Source organism: Rana temporaria, chromosome 3 (genome assembly GCF_905171775.1).
Source record: "Rana temporaria chromosome 3, aRanTem1.1, whole genome shotgun sequence".
NCBI lineage: Eukaryota > Metazoa > Chordata > Amphibia > Anura > Ranidae > Rana > Rana temporaria.
In genome coordinates, this window is record NC_053491.1 from 143,419,143 (window position 1) to 143,435,362 (window position 16,220).

Consider the following 16,220-nt stretch of genomic DNA (forward strand, 5'->3'; position numbering starts at 1 on the left):
TGTCTTTTATTAAAATCCAACCCTCCATGAGTGTCTCATTTGTCAATAATACCTTGGTGCCTTGCATGAAAAAAATACCAGGTGTGGCAAACCTTGGGCACCAGGATGGCCGAGTGGTTAAGGCGTTGGACTTAAGATCCAATGGATGTATATCCTCGTGGGTTCAAACCCCACTCCTGGTATGCATGAAAAGTAACTTCTTTACTGTTGTTTATGGCAATCCAACCCTACAAGAGTGGCTCACTAGTCAATAATACCAGATTGCCTAGCATGAAAGGAAACATCAAAGCAGAAGGCATCAGAATGCCCAAGTGGTTAGGTTGTTGGACTATCCTGATGGATTCAAACCCTACTCCTGGTATTTCAATATGCTTTACTGTCTTTTATTGAAATCCAACCCTCCATGAGTGTCTCATTTGTCAATAATACCTTGTTGCCTTGCATGAAAAAAATACCAGGTGTGGCAAACCTTGGGCACCAGGATGGCCGAGTGGTTAAGGCGTTGGACTTAAGATCCAATGGATGTATATCCTCGTGGGTTCAAACCCCACTCCTGGTATGCATGAAAAGTAACTTCTTTACTGTTGTTTATGGCAATCCAACCCTACAAGAGTGGCTCACTAGTCAATAATACCAGACTGCCTAGCATGAAAGGAAACATCAAAGCATAAGGCATAGAATGCCCAAGCGGTTAGGTTGTTGGACTATCCTGATGGATTCAAACCCTACTCCTGGTATTTCAATATGCTTTACTGTCTTTTATTGAAATCCAACCCTCCGTGAGTGTCTCATTTGTCAATAATACCTTGTTGCCTTGCATGAAAAAAATACCAGGTGTGGCAAACCTAGGGCACCAGGATGGCCGAGTGGTTAAGGCGTTGGACTTAAGATCCAATGGATGTATATCCTCGTGGGTTCAAACCCCACTCCTGGTATGCATGAAAAGTAACTTCTTTACTGTTGTTTATGGCAATCCAACCCTACAAGAGTGGCTCACTAGTCAATAATACCAGATTGCCTAGCATGAAAGGAAACATCAAAGCATAAGGCATAGAATGCCCAAGTGGTTAGGTTGTTGGACTATCCTGATGGATTCAAACCCTACTCCTGGTATTTCAATATGCTTTACTGTCTTTTATTGAAATCCAACCCTCCATGAGTGTCTCATTTGTCAATAATACCTTGTTACCTTGCATGAAAAAAATACCAGGTGTGGCAAACTTTGGGCACCAGGATGGCCGAGTGGTTAATTTGTCAATTTGTCAATAATACCTTGTTGCCTTGCATGAAAAAAATACCAGGTGTGGCAAACCTAGGGCACCAGGATGGCCGAGTGGTTAAGGCGTTGGACTTAAGATCCAATGGATGTATATCCTCGTGGGTTCAAACCCCACTGCATGAAAAGTAACTTCTTTACTGTTGTTTATGGCAATCCAACCCTACAAGAGTGGCTCACTAGTCAATAATACCAGATTGCCTAGCATGAAAGGAAACATCAAAGCATAAGGCATCAGAATGCCCAAGTGGTTAGGTTGTTGGACTATTTTGATGGTTTCAAACCCTACTCCTGGTATTTCAATATGCTTTACCGTCTTTTATTGAAATCCAACCCTCCATGAGTGTCTCATTTGTCAATAATACCTTGTTGCCTTGCATGAAAAAAACACCAGGTGTGGCAAACCTTGGGCACCAGGATGGCCGAGTGGTTAAGGCGTTGGACTTAAGATCCAATGGATGTATATCCTCGTGGGTTCAAACCCCACTCCTGGTATGCATGAAAAGTAACTTCTTTACTGTTGTTTATGGCAATCCAACCCTACAAGAGTGGCTCACTAGTCAATAATACCAGATTGCCTAGCATGAAAGGAAACATCAAAGCATAAGGCATCAGAATGCCCAAGTGGTTAGGTTGTTGGACTATCAATTGAGAAACACTGGACTATCCTGATGGATTCAAACCCTACTCCTGGTATTTCAATATGCCTTACTGTCTTTTATTGAAAACCAACCCTGCATGAGTGTCTCATTTGTCAATAATACCTTATTGCCTTGCATTGAAAAAATACCAGGTGTGGCAAACCTAGGGCACCAGGATGGCCGAGTGGTTAAGGCGTTGGACTTAAGATCCAATGGATGTATATCCTCGTGGGTTCAAACCCCACTACTGGTATGCATGAAAGTAAATTCTTTACTGTTGTTTATGGCAATCCAACCCTACAAGAGTGGCTCACTAGTCAATAATACCAGATTGCCTAGCATGAAAGGAAACATCAAAGCATAAGGCATCAGAATGCCCAAGTGGTTAGGTTGTTGGACTATCCCAGTGTTTCTCAATTCCAGTCCTCAGGCCCCCCCCTGCAGGTCAGGATTTCCATTATTTTGCACAGGTGATTTGATCAGTTTCACTGCCTTAGTAATCACCACAGCCTTTTCATCTGAGGGAAGTCCTGAAAACCTGACCTGTTGGGGGGGCCTGAGGACTGGAATTGAGAAACACTGGACTATCCTGATGGATTCAAACCCTACTCCTGGTATTTCAATATGCTTTACTGTCTTTTATTGAAAACCAACCCTGCATGAGTGTCTCATTTGTCAATAATACCTTGTTGCCTTGCATGAAAAAAATACCAGGTGTGGCAAACCTAGGGCACCAGGATGGCCGAGTGGTTAAGGCGTTGGACTTAAGATCCAATGGATGTATATCCTCGTGGGTTCAAACCCCACTACTGGTATGCATGAAAGTAAATTCTTTACTGTTGTTTATGGCAATCCAACCCTACAAGAGTGGCTCTCTAGTCAATAATACCAGATTGCCTAGCATGAAAGGAAACATCAAAGCATAAAGCCCAAGTGGTTAGGTTGTTGCACTATTTTGATGGTTTCAAACCCTACTCCTGGTATTTCAATATGCTTTACTGTCTTTTATTGAAATCCAACCCTCCATGAGTGTCTCATTTGTCAATAATACCTTGTTGCCTTGCATGCAAGGCAACAAGGGCACCAGGATGGCCGAGTGGTTAAGGCGTTGGACTTAAGATCCAATGGATGTATATCCTCGTGGGTTCAAACCCCACTCCTGGTATGCATGAAAAGTAACTTCTTTACTGTTGTTTATGGCAATCCAACCCTACAAGAGTGGCTCACTAGTCAATAATACCAGATTGCCTAGCATGAAAGGAAACATCAAAGCAGAAGGCATCAGAATGCCCAAGTGGTTAGGTTGTTGGACTATCCTGATGGATTCAAACCCTACTCCTGGTATTTCAATATGCTTTACTGTCTTTTATTGAAATCCAACCCTCATGAGTGTCTCATTTGTCAATAATACCTTGTTGCCTTGCATGAAAAAAATACCAGGTGTGGCAAACCTTGGGCACCAGGATGGCCGAGTGGTTAAGGCGTTGGACTTAAGATCCAATGGATGTATATCCTCGTGGGTTCAAACCCCACTCCTGGTATGCATGAAAAGTAACTTCTTTACTGTTGTTTATGGCAATCCAACCCTACAAGAGTGGCTCACTAGTCAATAATACCAGACTGCCTAGCATGAAAGGAAACATCAAAGCATAAGGCCCAAGTGGTTAGGTTGTTGGACTATTTTGATGGTTTCAAACCCTACTCCTGGTATTTCAATATCCTTTACTGTCTTTTATTGAAATCCAACCCTCCATGAGTGTCTCATTTGTCAATAATACCTTGTTGCCTTGCATGAAAAAAATATCAGGTGTGGCAAACCTTGGGCACCAGGATGGCCGAGTGGTTAATTTGTCAATTTGTCAATTATACCTTGTTGCCTTGCATGAAAAAAATACCAGGTGTGGCAAACCTTGGGCACCAGGATGGCCGAGTGGTTAAGGCGTTGGACTTAAGATCCAATGGATGTATATCCGCGTGGGTTCAAACCCCACTCCTGGTATGCATGAAAAGTAACTTCTTTACTGTTGTTTATGGCAATCCAACCCTACAAGAGTGGCTCACTAGTCAATAATACCAGATTGCCTAGCATGAAAGGAAACATCAAAGCATAAGGCATCAGAATGCCCAAGTGGTTAGGTTGTTGGACTATCCTGATGGATTCAAACCCTACTCCTGGTATTTCAATATGCTTTACTGTCTTTTATTGAAATCCAACCCTCCATGAGTGTCTCATTTGTCAATAATACCTTGTTGCCTTGCATGAAAAAAATACCAGGTGTGGCAAACCTAGGGCACCAGGATGGCCGAGTGGTTAAGGCGTTGGACTTAAGATCCAATGGATGTATATCCTCGTGGGTTCAAACCCCACTCCTGGTATGCATGAAAAGTAACTTCTTTACTGTTGTTTATGGCAATCCAACCCTACAAGAGTGGCTCACTAGTCAATAATACCAGATTGCCTAGCATGAAAGGAAACATCAAAGCATAAAGCCCAAGTGGTTAGGTTGTTGCACTATTTTGATGGTTTCAAACCCTACTCCTGGTATTTCAATATGCTTTACTGTCTTTTATTGAAATCCAACCCTCCATGAGTGTCTCATTTGTCAATAATACCTTGTTGCCTTGCATGAAAAAAATACCAGGTGTGGCAAACCTTGGGCACCAGGATGGCCGAGTGGTTAAGGCGTTGGACTTAAGATCCAATGGATGTATATCTTCGTGGGTTCAAACCCCACTCCTGGTATGCATGAAAAGTAACTTCTTTACTGTTGTTTATGGCAATCCAACCCTACAAGAGTGCCTCACTAGTCAATAATACCAGATTTTGATGGTTTCAAACCCTACTCCTGGTATTTCAATATGCTTTACCGTCTTTTATTGAAATCCAACCCTCCATGAGTGTCTCATTTGTCAATAATACCTTGTTGCCTTGCATGAAAAAAATACCAGGTGTGGCAAACCTTGGGCACCAGGATGGCCGAGTGGTTAAGGCGTTGGACTTAAGATCCAATGGATGTATATCCTCGTGGGTTCAAACCCCACTCCTGGTATGCATGAAAAGTAACTTCTTTACTGTTGTTTATGGCAATCCGTCTTTAAGAGTGGCTCACTAGTCAATAATACCAGATTGCCTAGCATGAAAGGAAACATCAAAGCATAAGGCATCAGAATGCCCAAGTGGTTAGGTTGTTGGACTATTTTGATGGTTTCAAACCCTACTCCTGGTATTTCAATATGCTTTACCGTCTTTTATTGAAATCCAACCCTCCATGAGTGTCTCATTTGTCAATAATACCTTGTTGCCTTGCATGAAAAAAATACCAGGTGTGGCAAACCTAGGGCACCAGGATGGCCGAGTGGTTAAGGCGTTGGACTTAAGATCCAATGGATGTATATCCTCGTGGGTTCAAACCCCACTCCTGGTATGCATGAAAAGTAACTTCTTTACTGTTGTTTATGGCAATCCAACCCTACAAGAGTGGCTCACTAGTCAATAATACCAGATTGCCTAGCATGAAAGGAAACATCAAAGCATAAGGCATCAGAATGCCCAAGTGGTTAGGTTGTTGGACTATCCTGATGGATTCAAACCCTACTCCTGGTATTTCAATATGCTTTACTGTCTTTTATTGAAATCCAACCCTCCATGAGTGTCTCATTTGTCAATAATACCTTGTTGCCTTGCATGAAAAAAATACCAGGTGTGGCAAACTTTGGGCACCAGGATGGCCGAGTGGTTAATTTGTCAATTTGTCAATAATACCTTGTTGCCTTGCATGAAAAAAATACCAGGTGTGGCAAACCTAGGGCACCAGGATGGCCGAGTGGTTAAGGCGTTGGACTTAAGATCCAATGGATGTATATCATCGTGGGTTCAAACCCCACTCCTGGTATGCATGAAAGTAACTTCTTTACTGTTGTTTATGGCAATCCAACCCTACAAGAGTGGCTCACTAGTCAATAATACCAGATTGCCTAGCATGAAAGGAAACATCAAAGCATAAGGCATCAGAATGCCCAAGTGGTTAGGTTGTTGGACTATTTTGATGGTTTCAAACCCTACTCCTGGTATTTCAATATGCTTTACCGTCTTTTATTGAAATCCAACCCTCCATGAGTGTCTCATTTGTCAATAATACCTTGTTGCCTTGCATGAAAAAAACACCAGGTGTGGCAAACCTTGGGCACCAGGATGGCCGAGTGGTTAAGGCGTTGGACTTAAGATCCAATGGATGTATATCCTCGTGGGTTCAAACCCCACTCCTGGTATGCATGAAAAGTAACTTCTTTACTGTTGTTTATGGCAATCCAACCCTACAAGAGTGGCTCACTAGTCAATAATACCAGATTGCCTAGCATGAAAGGAAACATCAAAGCATAAGGCATCAGAATGCCCAAGTGGTTAGGTTGTTGGACTATTTTGATGGTTTCAAACCCTACTCCTGGTATTTCAATATGCTTTACTGTCTTTTATTGAAATCCAACCCTCCATGAGTGTCTCATTTGTCAATAATACCTTGTTGCCTTGCATGAAAAAAACACCAGGTGTGGCAAACCTTGTGCACCAGGATGGCCGAGTGGTTAATTTGTCAATTTGTCAATAATACCTTGTTGCCTTGCATGAAAAAAATACCAGGTGTGGCAAACCTTGGGCACCAGGATGGCCGAGTGGTTAAGGCGTTGGACTTAAGATCCAATGGATGTATATCCTCGTGGGTTCAAACCCCACTCCTGGTATACATGAAAAGTATCTTCTTTACTGTTGTTTATGGCAATCCAACCCTACAAGAGTGGCTCACTAGTCAATAATACCAGATTGCCTAGCAAGAAAGGAAACATCAAAGCAGAAGGCATCAGAATGCCCAAGTGGTTAGGTTGTTGGACTATGCTGATGGATTCAAACCCTACTCCTGGTATTTCAATATGCTTTACTGTCTTTTATTGAAATCCAACCCTCAATGAGTGTCTCATTTGTCAATAATACCTTGTTGCCTTGCATGAAAAAAATACCAGGTGTGGCAAACCTTGGGCACCAGGATGGCCGAGTGGTTAAGGCGTTGGACTTAAGATCCAATGGATGTATATCCTCGTGGGTTCAAACCCCACTCCTGGTATGCATGAAAAGTAACTTCTTTACTGTTGTTTATGGCAATCCAACCCTACAAGAGTGGCTCACTAGTCAATAATACCAGATTGCCTAGCATGAATGGAAACATCAAAGCATAAGGCCCAAGTGGTAAGGTTGTTGGACTATTTTGATGGTTTCAAACCCTACTCCTGGTATTTCAATATGCTTTACCGTCTTTTATTGAAATCCAACCCTCCATGAGTGTCTCATTTGTCAATAATACCTTGTTGCCTTGCATGAAAAAAACACCAGGTGTGGCAAACCTTGGGCACCAGGATGGCCGAGTGGTTAAGGCGTTGGACTTAAGATCCAATGGATGTATATCCTCGTGGGTTCAAACCCCACTCCTGGTATGCATGAAAAGTAACTTCTTTACTGTTGTTTATGGCAATCCAACCCTACAAGAGTGGCTCACTAGTCAATAATACCAGATTGCCTAGCATGAAAGGAAACATCAAAGCATAAGGCATCAGAATGCCCAAGTGGTTAGGTTGTTGGACTATTTTGATGGTTTCAAACCCTACTCCTGGTATTTCAATATGCTTTACCGTCTTTTATTGAAATCCAACCCTCCATGAGTGTCTCATTTGTCAATAATACCTTGTTGCCTTGCATGAAAAAAACACCAGGTGTGGCAAACCTTGGGCACCAGGATGGCCGAGTGGTTAAGGCGTTGGACTTAAGATCCAATGGATGTATATCCTCGTGGGTTCAAACCCCACTCCTGGTATGCATGAAAAGTAACTTCTTTACTGTTGTTTATGGCAATCCAACCCTACAAGAGTGGCTCACTAGGCAATAATACCAGATTGCCTAGCATGAAGGAAGCATAAGGCATCAGAATGCCCAAGTGGTTAGGTTGTTGGACTATTTTGATGGTTTCAAACCCTACTCCTGGTATTTCAATATGCTTTACCGTCTTTTATTGAAATCCAACCCTCCATGAGTGTCTCATTTGTCAATAATACCTTGTTGCCTTGCATGAAAAAAATACCAGGTGTGGCAAACTTTGGGCACCAGGATGGCCGAGTGGTTAATTTGTCAATTTGTCAATAATACCTTGTTGCCTTGCATGAAAAAAATACCAGGTGTGGCAAACCTAGGGCACCAGGATGGCCGAGTGGTTAAGGCGTTGGACTTAAGATCCAATGGATGTATATCCTTGTGGGTTCAAACCCCACTGCATGAAATGTAACTTCTTTACTGTTGTTTATGGCAATCCAACCCTACAAGAGTGGCTCACTAGTCAATAATACCAGATTGCCTAGCATGAAAGGAAACATAAAAGCATAAGGCATCAGAATGCCCAAGTGGTTAGGTTGTTGGACTATTTTGATGGTTTCAAACCCTACTCCTGGTATTTCAATATGCTTTACCGTCTTTTATTGAAATCCAACCCTCCACGAGTGTCTCATTTGTCAATAATACCTTGTTGCCTTGCATGAAAAAAACACCAGGTGTGGCAAACCTTGGGCACCAGGATGGCCAAGTGGTTAAGGCGTTGGACTTAAGATCCAATGGATGTATATCCTCGTGGGTTCAAACCCCACTCCTGGTATACATGAAAAGTAACTTCTTTACTGTTGTTTATGGCAATCCAACCCTACAAGAGTGGCTCACTAGTCAATAATACCAGATTGCCTAGCATGAAAGGAAACATCAAAGCATAAGGCATCAGAATGCCCAAGTGGTTAGGTTGTTGGACTATTTTGATGGTTTCAAACCCTACTCCTGGTATTTCAATATGCTTTACCGTCTTTTATTGAAATCCAACCCTCCATGAGTGTCTCATTTGTCAATAATACCTTGTTGCCTTGCATGAAAAAAACACCAGGTGTGGCAAACCTTGTGCACCAGGATGGCCGAGTGGTTAATTTGTCAATTTGTCAATAATACCTTGTTGCCTTGCATGGAAAAAATACCAGGTGTGGCAAACCTTGGGCACCAGGATGGCCGAGTGTTTAATTTGTCAATTTGTCAATAATACCTTGTTGCCTTGCATGAAAAAAATACCAGGTGTGGCAAACCTTGGGCACCAGGATGGCCGAGTGGTTAAGGCATTGGACTTAAGATCCAATGGATGTATATCCTTGTGGGTTCAAACCCCACTCCTGTTATGCATGAAAAATAAGTTCTTTACTGTTGTTAATGGCAATCCAACGCCTTAACCTGGTATGCATGAAAAGTAACTTATTTACTGTTGTTTATGGCAATCCAACCCTACAAGAGTGGCTCACCAGTCAATAATACCAGATTGCCTAGCATGAAAGGAAACATCAAAGCATAAGGCATCAGAATGCCCAAGTGGTTAGGTTGTTGGACTATCCTGATGGATTCAAACCCTACTCCTGGTATTTCACTATGCTTTACTGTCTTTTATTGAAATCCAACCCTCCGTGAGTGTCTCATTTGTCAATAATACCTTGTTGCCTTGCATGAAAAAAATACCAGGTGTGGCAAACCTAGGGCACCAGGATGGCCGAGTGGTTAAGGTGTTGGACTTAAGATCCAATGGATGTATATCCTCGTGGGTTCAAACCCCACTCCTGGTATGCATGAAAAGTAACTTCTTTACTGTTGTTTATGGCAATCCAACAATACAAGAGTGGCTCACTAGTCAATAATACCAGATTTTGATGGTTTCAAACCCTACTCCTGGTATTTCAATATGCTTTACCGTCTTTTATTGAAATCCAACCCTCCATGAGTGTCTCATTTGTCAATAATACCTTGTTGCCTTCCGTGAAAAAAACACCAGGTGTGGCAAACCTTGGGCACCAGGATGGCCGAGTGGTTAATTTGTCAATTTGTCAATAATACCTTGTTGCCTTGCATGAAAAAAATACCAGGTGTGGCAAACCTTGGGCACCAGGATGGCCGAGTGGTTAAGGCGTTGGACTTAAGATCCAATGGATGTATATCCTCGTGGGTTCAAACCCCACTCCTGGTATGCATGAAAAGTAACTTCTTTACTGTTGTTTATGGCAATCCAACCCTACAAGAGTGGCTCACTAGTCAATAATACCAGATTGCCTAGCATGAAAGGAAACATCAAAGCGTAAGGCATCAGAATGCCCAAGTGGTTAGGTTGTTGGACTATCCTGATGGATTCAAACCCTACTCCTGGTATTTCAATATGCTTTACTGTCTTTTATTGAAATCCAACCCTCCATGAGTGTCTCATTTGTCAATAATACCTTGTTGCCTTGCATGAAAAAAATACCAGGTGTGGCAAACCTTGGGCACCAGGATGGCCGAGTGGTTAAGGCGTTGGACTTAAGATCCAATGGATGTATATCCTCGTGGGTTCAAACCCCACTCCTGGTATGCATGAAAAGTAACTTCTTTACTGTTGTTTATGGCAATCCAACCCTACAAGAGTGGCTCACTAGTCAATAATACCAGATTGCCTAGCATGAAAGGAAACATCAAAGCAGAAGGCATCAGAATGCCCAAGTGGTTAGGTTGTTGGACTATCCTGATGGATTCAAACCCTACTCCTGGTATTTCAATATGCTTTACTGTCTTTTATTGAAATCCAACCCTCAATGAGTGTCTCATTTGTCAATAATACCTTGTTGCCTTGCATGAAAAAAATACCAGGTGTGGCAAACCTTGGGCACCAGGATGGCCGAGTGGTTAAGGCGTTGGACTTAAGATCCAATGGATGTATATCCTCGTGGGTTCAAACCCCACTCCTGGTATGCATGAAAAGTAACTTCTTTACTGTTGTTTATGGCAATCCAACCCTACAAGAGTGGCTCACTAGTCAATAATACCAGACTGCCTAGCATGAAAGGAAACATCAAAGCATAAGGCATAGAATGTCCAAGCGTTTAGGTTGTTGGACTATCCTGATGGATTCAAACCCTACTCCTGGTATTTCAATATGCTTTACTGTCTTTTATTGAAATCCAACCCTCCGTGAGTGTCTCATTTGTCAATAATACCTTGTTGCCTTGCATGAAAAAAATACCAGGTGTGGCAAAACTAGGGCACCAGGATGGCCGAGTGGTTAAGGCGTTGGACTTAAGATCCAATGGATGTATGTCCTCGTGGGTTCAAACCCCACTCCTGGTATGCATGAAAAGTAACTTCTTTACTGTTGTTTATGGCAATCCAACCCTACAAGAGTGCCTCACTAGTCAATAATACCAGATTGCCTAGCATGAAAGGAAACATCAAAGCGTAAGGCATTAGAATGCCCAAGTGGTTAGGTTGTTGGACTATCCTGATGGATTCAAACCCTACTCCTGGTATTTCAATATGCTTTACTGTATTTTATTGAAATCCAACCCTCCATGAGTGTCTCATTTGTCAATAATACCTTGTTACCTTGCATGAAAAAAATACCAGGTGTGGCAAACTTTGGGCACCAGGATGGCCGAGTGGTTAATTTGTCAATTTGTCAATAATACCTTGTTGCCTTGCATGAAAAAAATACCAGGTGTGGCAAACCTAGGGCACCAGGATGGCCGAGTGGTTAAGGCGTTGGACTTAAGATCCAATGGATGTATATCCTCGTGGGTTCAAACCCCACTGCATGAAAAGTAACTTCTTTACTGTTGTTTATGGCAATCCAACCCTACAAGAGTGGCTCACTAGTCAATAATACCAGATTGCCTAGCATGAAAGGAAACATCAAAGCATAAGGCATCAGAATGCCCAAGTGGTTAGGTTGTTGGACTATTTTGATGGTTTCAAACCCTACTCCTGGTATTTCAATATGCTTTACCGTCTTTTATTGAAATCCAACCCTCCATGAGTGTCTCATTTGTCAATAATACCTTGTTGCCTTGCATGAAAAAAACACCAGGTGTGGCAAACCTTGGGCACCAGGATGGCCGAGTGGTTAAGGCGTTGGACTTAAGATCCAATGGATGTATATCCTCGTGGGTTCAAACCCCACTCCTGGTATACATGAAAAGTGACTTCTTTACTGTTGTTTATGGCAATCCAACCCTACAAGAGTGGCTCACTAGTCAATAATACCAGATTGCCTAGCATGAAAGGAAACATCAAAGCATAAGGCATCAGAATGCCCAAGTGGTTAGGTTGTTGGACTATCCCAGTGTTTCTCAATTCCAGTCCTCAGGCCCCCCCTGCAGGTCAGGATTTCCATTATTTTGCACAGGTGATTTGATCAGTTTCACTGCCTTAGTAATCACCACAGCCTTTTCATCTGAGGGAAGTCCTGAAAACCTGACCTGTTGGGGGGGCCTGAGGACTGGAATTGAGAAACACTGGACTATCCTGATGGATTCAAACCCTACTCCTGGTATTTCAATATGCTTTACTGTCTTTTATTGAAAACCAACCCTGCATGAGTGTCTCATTTGTCAATAATACCTTGTTGCCTTGCATGAAAAAAATACCAGGTGTGGCAAACCTAGGGCACCAGGATGGCCGAGTGGTTAAGGCGTTGGACTTAAGATCCAATGGATGTATATCCTCGTGGGTTCAAACCCCACTACTGGTATGCATGAAAGTAAATTCTTTACTGTTGTTTATGGCAATCCAACCCTACAAGAGTGGCTCACTAGTCAATAATACCAGATTGCCTAGCATGAAAGGAAACATCAAAGCATAAGGCATCAGAATGCCCAAGTGGTTAGGTTGTTGGACTATCCCAGTGTTTCTCAATTCCAGTCCTCAGGCCCCCCCCCTGCAGGTCAGGATTTCCATTATTTTGCACAGGTGATTTGATCAGTTTCACTGCCTTAGTAATCACCACAGCCTTTTCATCTGAGGGAAGTCCTGAAAACCTGACCTGTTGGGGGGGCCTGAGGACTGGAATTGAGAAACACTGGACTATCCTGATGGATTCAAACCCTACTCCTGGTATTTCAATATGCTTTACTGTCTTTTATTGAAAACCAACCCTGCATGAGTGTCTCATTTGTCAATAATACCTTGTTGCCTTGCATGAAAAAAATACCAGGTGTGGCAAACCTAGGGCACCAGGATGGCCGAGTGGTTAAGGCGTTGGACTTAAGATCCAATGGATGTATATCCTCGTGGGTTCAAACCCCACTACTGGTATGCATGAAAGTAAATTCTTTACTGTTGTTTATGGCAATCCAACCCTACAAGAGTGGCTCTCTAGTCAATAATACCAGATTGCCTAGCATGAAAGGAAACATCAAAGCATAAAGCCCAAGTGGTTAGGTTGTTGCACTATTTTGATGGTTTCAAACCCTACTCCTGGTATTTCAATATGCTTTACTGTCTTTTATTGAAATCCAACCCTCCATGAGTGTCTCATTTGTCAATAATACCTTGTTGCCTTGCATGAAAGGCAACAAGGGCACCAGGATGGCCGAGTGGTTAAGGCGTTGGACTTAAGATCCAATGGATGTTTATCCTCGTGGGTTCAAACCCCACTCCTGGTATGCATGAAAAGTAACTTCTTTACTGTTGTTTATGGCAATCCAACCCTACAAGAGTGGCTCACTAGTCAATAATACCAGATTGCCTAGCATGAAAGGAAACATCAAAGCAGAAGGCATCAGAATGCCCAAGTGGTTAGGTTGTTGGACTATCCTGATGGATTCAAACCCTACTCCTGGTATTTCAATATGCTTTACTGTCTTTTATTGAAATCCAACCCTCCATGAGTGTCTCATTTGTCAATAATACCTTGTTGCCTTGCATGAAAAAAATACCAGGTGTGGCAAACCTTGGGCACCAGGATGGCCGAGTGGTTAAGGCGTTGGACTTAAGATCCAATGGATGTATATCCTCGTGGGTTCAAACCCCACTCCTGGTATGCATGAAAAGTAACTTCTTTACTGTTGTTTATGGCAATCCAACCCTACAAGAGTGGCTCACTAGTCAATAATACCAGATTGCCTAGCATGAAAGGAAACATCAAAGCATAAGGCATCAGAATGCCCAAGTGGTTAGGTTGTTGGACTATCCTGATGGATTCAAACCCTACTCCTGGTATTTCAATATGCTTTACTGTCTTTTATTGAAATCCAACCCTCCGTGAATGTCTCATTTGTCAATAATACCTTGTTGCCTTGCATGAAAAAAATACCAGGTGTGGCAAACCTAGGGCACCAGGATGGCCAAGTGGTTAATTTGTCAATTTGTCAATAATACCTTGTTGCCTTGCATGAAAAAAATACCAGGTGTGGCAAACATAGGGCACCAGGATGGCCGAGTGGTTAAGGCGTTGGACTTAAGATCCAATGGATGTATATCCTTGTGGGTTCAAACCCCACTCCTGTTATGCATGAAAAATAAGTTCTTTACTGTTGTTTATGGCAATCCAACCCTACAAGAGTGGCTAACTAGTCAATAATACCAGATTGCCTAGCATGAAAGGAAACATCAAAGCATAAGGCATCAGAATGCCCAAGTGGTTAGGTTGTTGGACTATTTTGATGGTTTCAAACCCTACTCCTGGTATTTCAATATGCTTTACCGTCTTTTATTGAAATCCAACCCTCCATGAGTGTCTCATTTGTCAATAATACCTTGTTGCCTTGCATGAAAAAAACACCAGGTGTGGCAAACCTTGGGCACCAGGATGGCCGAGTGGTTAAGGCGTTGGACTTAAGATCCAATGGATGTATATCCTCGTGGGTTCAAACCCCACTCCTGGTATGCATGAAAAGTAACTTCTTTACTGTTGTTTATGGCAATCCAACCCTACAAGAGTGGCTCACTAGTCAATAATACCAGATTGCCTAGCATGAAGGACATAAGGCATCAGAATGCCCAAGTGGTTAGGTTGTTGGACTATTTTGATGGTTTCAAACTCTACTCCTGGTATTTCAATATGCTTTACCGTCTTTTATTGAAATCCAACCCTCCATGAGTGTCTCATTTGTCAATAATACCTTGTTGCCTTGCATGAAAAAAATACCAGGTGTGGCAAACCATGGGCACCAGGATGGCCGAGTGGTTAAGGCGTTGGACTTAAGATCCGATGGATGTATATCTCGTGGGTTCAAACCCCACTCCTGGTATGCATGAAAAGTAACTTCTTTACTGTTGTTTATGGCAATCCAACCCTACAAGAGTGGCTCACTAGTCAATAATACCAGATTGCCTAGCATGAAAGGAAACATCAAAGCATAAGGCATCAGAATGCCCAAGTGGTTAGGTTGTTGGACTATCCTGATGGATTCAAACCCTACTCCTGGTATTTCAATATGCTTTACTGTCTTTTATTGAAATCCAACCCTCCATGAGTGTCTCATTTGTCAATAATACCTTGTTGCCTTGCATAAAAAAAATACCAGGTGTGGCAAACTTTGGGCACCAGGATGGCCGAGTGGTTAATTTGTCAATTTGTCAATAATACCTTGTTGCCTTGCATGAAAAAAATACCAGGTGTGGCAAGCCTAGGGCACCAGGATGGCCGAGTGGTTAAGGCGTTGGACTTAAGATCCAATGGATGTATATCCTTGAGGGTTCAAACCCCACTGCATGAAAAGTAACTTCTTTACTGTTGTTTATGGCAATCCAACCCTACAAGTGTGGCTCACTAGTCAATAATACCAGATTGCCTAGCATGAAAGGAAACATCAAAGCATAAGGCATCAGAATGCCCAAGTGGTTAGGTTGTTGGACTATTTTGATGGTTTCAAACCCTACTCCTGGTATTTCAATATGCTTTACCGTCTTTTATTGAAATCCAACCCTCCATGAGTGTCTCATTTGTCAATAATACCTTGTTGCCTTGCATGAAAAAAATACCAGGTGTGGCAAACCTAGGGTACCAGGATGGCCGAGTGGTTAAGGCGTTGGACTTAAGATCCAATGGATGTATATCCTTGTGGGTTCAAACCCCACTCCTGGTATGCATGAAAAGTAACTTCTTTACTGTTGTTTATGGCAATCCAACCCTACAAGAGTGGCTTGGCTCATTAGTCAATAATACCAGATTGCCTAGCATGAAAGGAAACATCAAAGCATAAGGCATCAGAATGCCCAAGTGGTTAGGTTGTTGGACTATCCTGATGGATTCAAACCCTACTCCTGGTATTTCAATATGCTTTACTGTCTTTTATTGAAATCCAACCCTCCATGAGTGTCTCATTTGTCAATAATACCTTGTTGCCTTGCATGAAAAAAATACCAGGTGTGGCAAACCTAGGGCACCAGGATGGCCGAGTGGTTAAGGCGTTGGACTTAAGATCCAATGGATGTATATCCTTGT

At 42.4% G+C, this 16,220-nt stretch overlaps 1 protein-coding gene and 28 non-coding genes across 78 annotated transcripts in view; 28 read left to right on the forward strand and 1 right to left on the reverse strand.

Annotated features, from left to right (window-relative positions):
* Nucleotides 1–16,220, reverse strand: part of LOC120931788 (mucin-19-like) — a 584,870-nt gene that overhangs the window by 249,979 nt on the left and 318,671 nt on the right. The gene's annotated exons all lie outside the window — the stretch shown is intronic.
* On the forward strand, nt 100–182 carry TRNAL-UAA. Its single transcript has one exon. It is a non-coding gene; the product is annotated as a tRNA-Leu (tRNA).
* TRNAL-UAA lies at nt 477–559 on the forward strand. The gene has a single exon. It is a non-coding gene; the product is annotated as a tRNA-Leu (tRNA).
* On the forward strand, nt 853–935 carry TRNAL-UAA. Its single transcript has one exon. It is a non-coding gene; the product is annotated as a tRNA-Leu (tRNA).
* Nucleotides 1,689–1,771, forward strand: TRNAL-UAA. The gene has a single exon. It is a non-coding gene; the product is annotated as a tRNA-Leu (tRNA).
* Nucleotides 3,000–3,082, forward strand: TRNAL-UAA. Its single transcript has one exon. It is a non-coding gene; the product is annotated as a tRNA-Leu (tRNA).
* Nucleotides 3,376–3,458, forward strand: TRNAL-UAA. The gene has a single exon. It is a non-coding gene; the product is annotated as a tRNA-Leu (tRNA).
* Nucleotides 3,834–3,916, forward strand: TRNAL-UAA. Its single transcript has one exon. It is a non-coding gene; the product is annotated as a tRNA-Leu (tRNA).
* On the forward strand, nt 4,211–4,293 carry TRNAL-UAA. Its single transcript has one exon. It is a non-coding gene; the product is annotated as a tRNA-Leu (tRNA).
* On the forward strand, nt 4,578–4,660 carry TRNAL-UAA. The gene has a single exon. It is a non-coding gene; the product is annotated as a tRNA-Leu (tRNA).
* On the forward strand, nt 4,885–4,967 carry TRNAL-UAA. The gene has a single exon. It is a non-coding gene; the product is annotated as a tRNA-Leu (tRNA).
* On the forward strand, nt 5,260–5,342 carry TRNAL-UAA. The gene has a single exon. It is a non-coding gene; the product is annotated as a tRNA-Leu (tRNA).
* On the forward strand, nt 5,728–5,810 carry TRNAL-UAA. Its single transcript has one exon. It is a non-coding gene; the product is annotated as a tRNA-Leu (tRNA).
* TRNAL-UAA lies at nt 6,104–6,186 on the forward strand. The gene has a single exon. It is a non-coding gene; the product is annotated as a tRNA-Leu (tRNA).
* TRNAL-UAA lies at nt 6,572–6,654 on the forward strand. Its single transcript has one exon. It is a non-coding gene; the product is annotated as a tRNA-Leu (tRNA).
* Nucleotides 6,949–7,031, forward strand: TRNAL-UAA. The gene has a single exon. It is a non-coding gene; the product is annotated as a tRNA-Leu (tRNA).
* On the forward strand, nt 7,316–7,398 carry TRNAL-UAA. The gene has a single exon. It is a non-coding gene; the product is annotated as a tRNA-Leu (tRNA).
* On the forward strand, nt 7,693–7,775 carry TRNAL-UAA. Its single transcript has one exon. It is a non-coding gene; the product is annotated as a tRNA-Leu (tRNA).
* Nucleotides 8,521–8,603, forward strand: TRNAL-UAA. The gene has a single exon. It is a non-coding gene; the product is annotated as a tRNA-Leu (tRNA).
* On the forward strand, nt 9,515–9,597 carry TRNAL-UAA. Its single transcript has one exon. It is a non-coding gene; the product is annotated as a tRNA-Leu (tRNA).
* On the forward strand, nt 9,913–9,995 carry TRNAL-UAA. The gene has a single exon. It is a non-coding gene; the product is annotated as a tRNA-Leu (tRNA).
* TRNAL-UAA lies at nt 10,290–10,372 on the forward strand. The gene has a single exon. It is a non-coding gene; the product is annotated as a tRNA-Leu (tRNA).
* TRNAL-UAA lies at nt 10,667–10,749 on the forward strand. Its single transcript has one exon. It is a non-coding gene; the product is annotated as a tRNA-Leu (tRNA).
* On the forward strand, nt 11,043–11,125 carry TRNAL-UAA. The gene has a single exon. It is a non-coding gene; the product is annotated as a tRNA-Leu (tRNA).
* TRNAL-UAA lies at nt 11,880–11,962 on the forward strand. Its single transcript has one exon. It is a non-coding gene; the product is annotated as a tRNA-Leu (tRNA).
* TRNAL-UAA lies at nt 13,355–13,437 on the forward strand. Its single transcript has one exon. It is a non-coding gene; the product is annotated as a tRNA-Leu (tRNA).
* TRNAL-UAA lies at nt 13,732–13,814 on the forward strand. Its single transcript has one exon. It is a non-coding gene; the product is annotated as a tRNA-Leu (tRNA).
* Nucleotides 14,577–14,659, forward strand: TRNAL-UAA. Its single transcript has one exon. It is a non-coding gene; the product is annotated as a tRNA-Leu (tRNA).
* On the forward strand, nt 15,779–15,861 carry TRNAL-UAA. The gene has a single exon. It is a non-coding gene; the product is annotated as a tRNA-Leu (tRNA).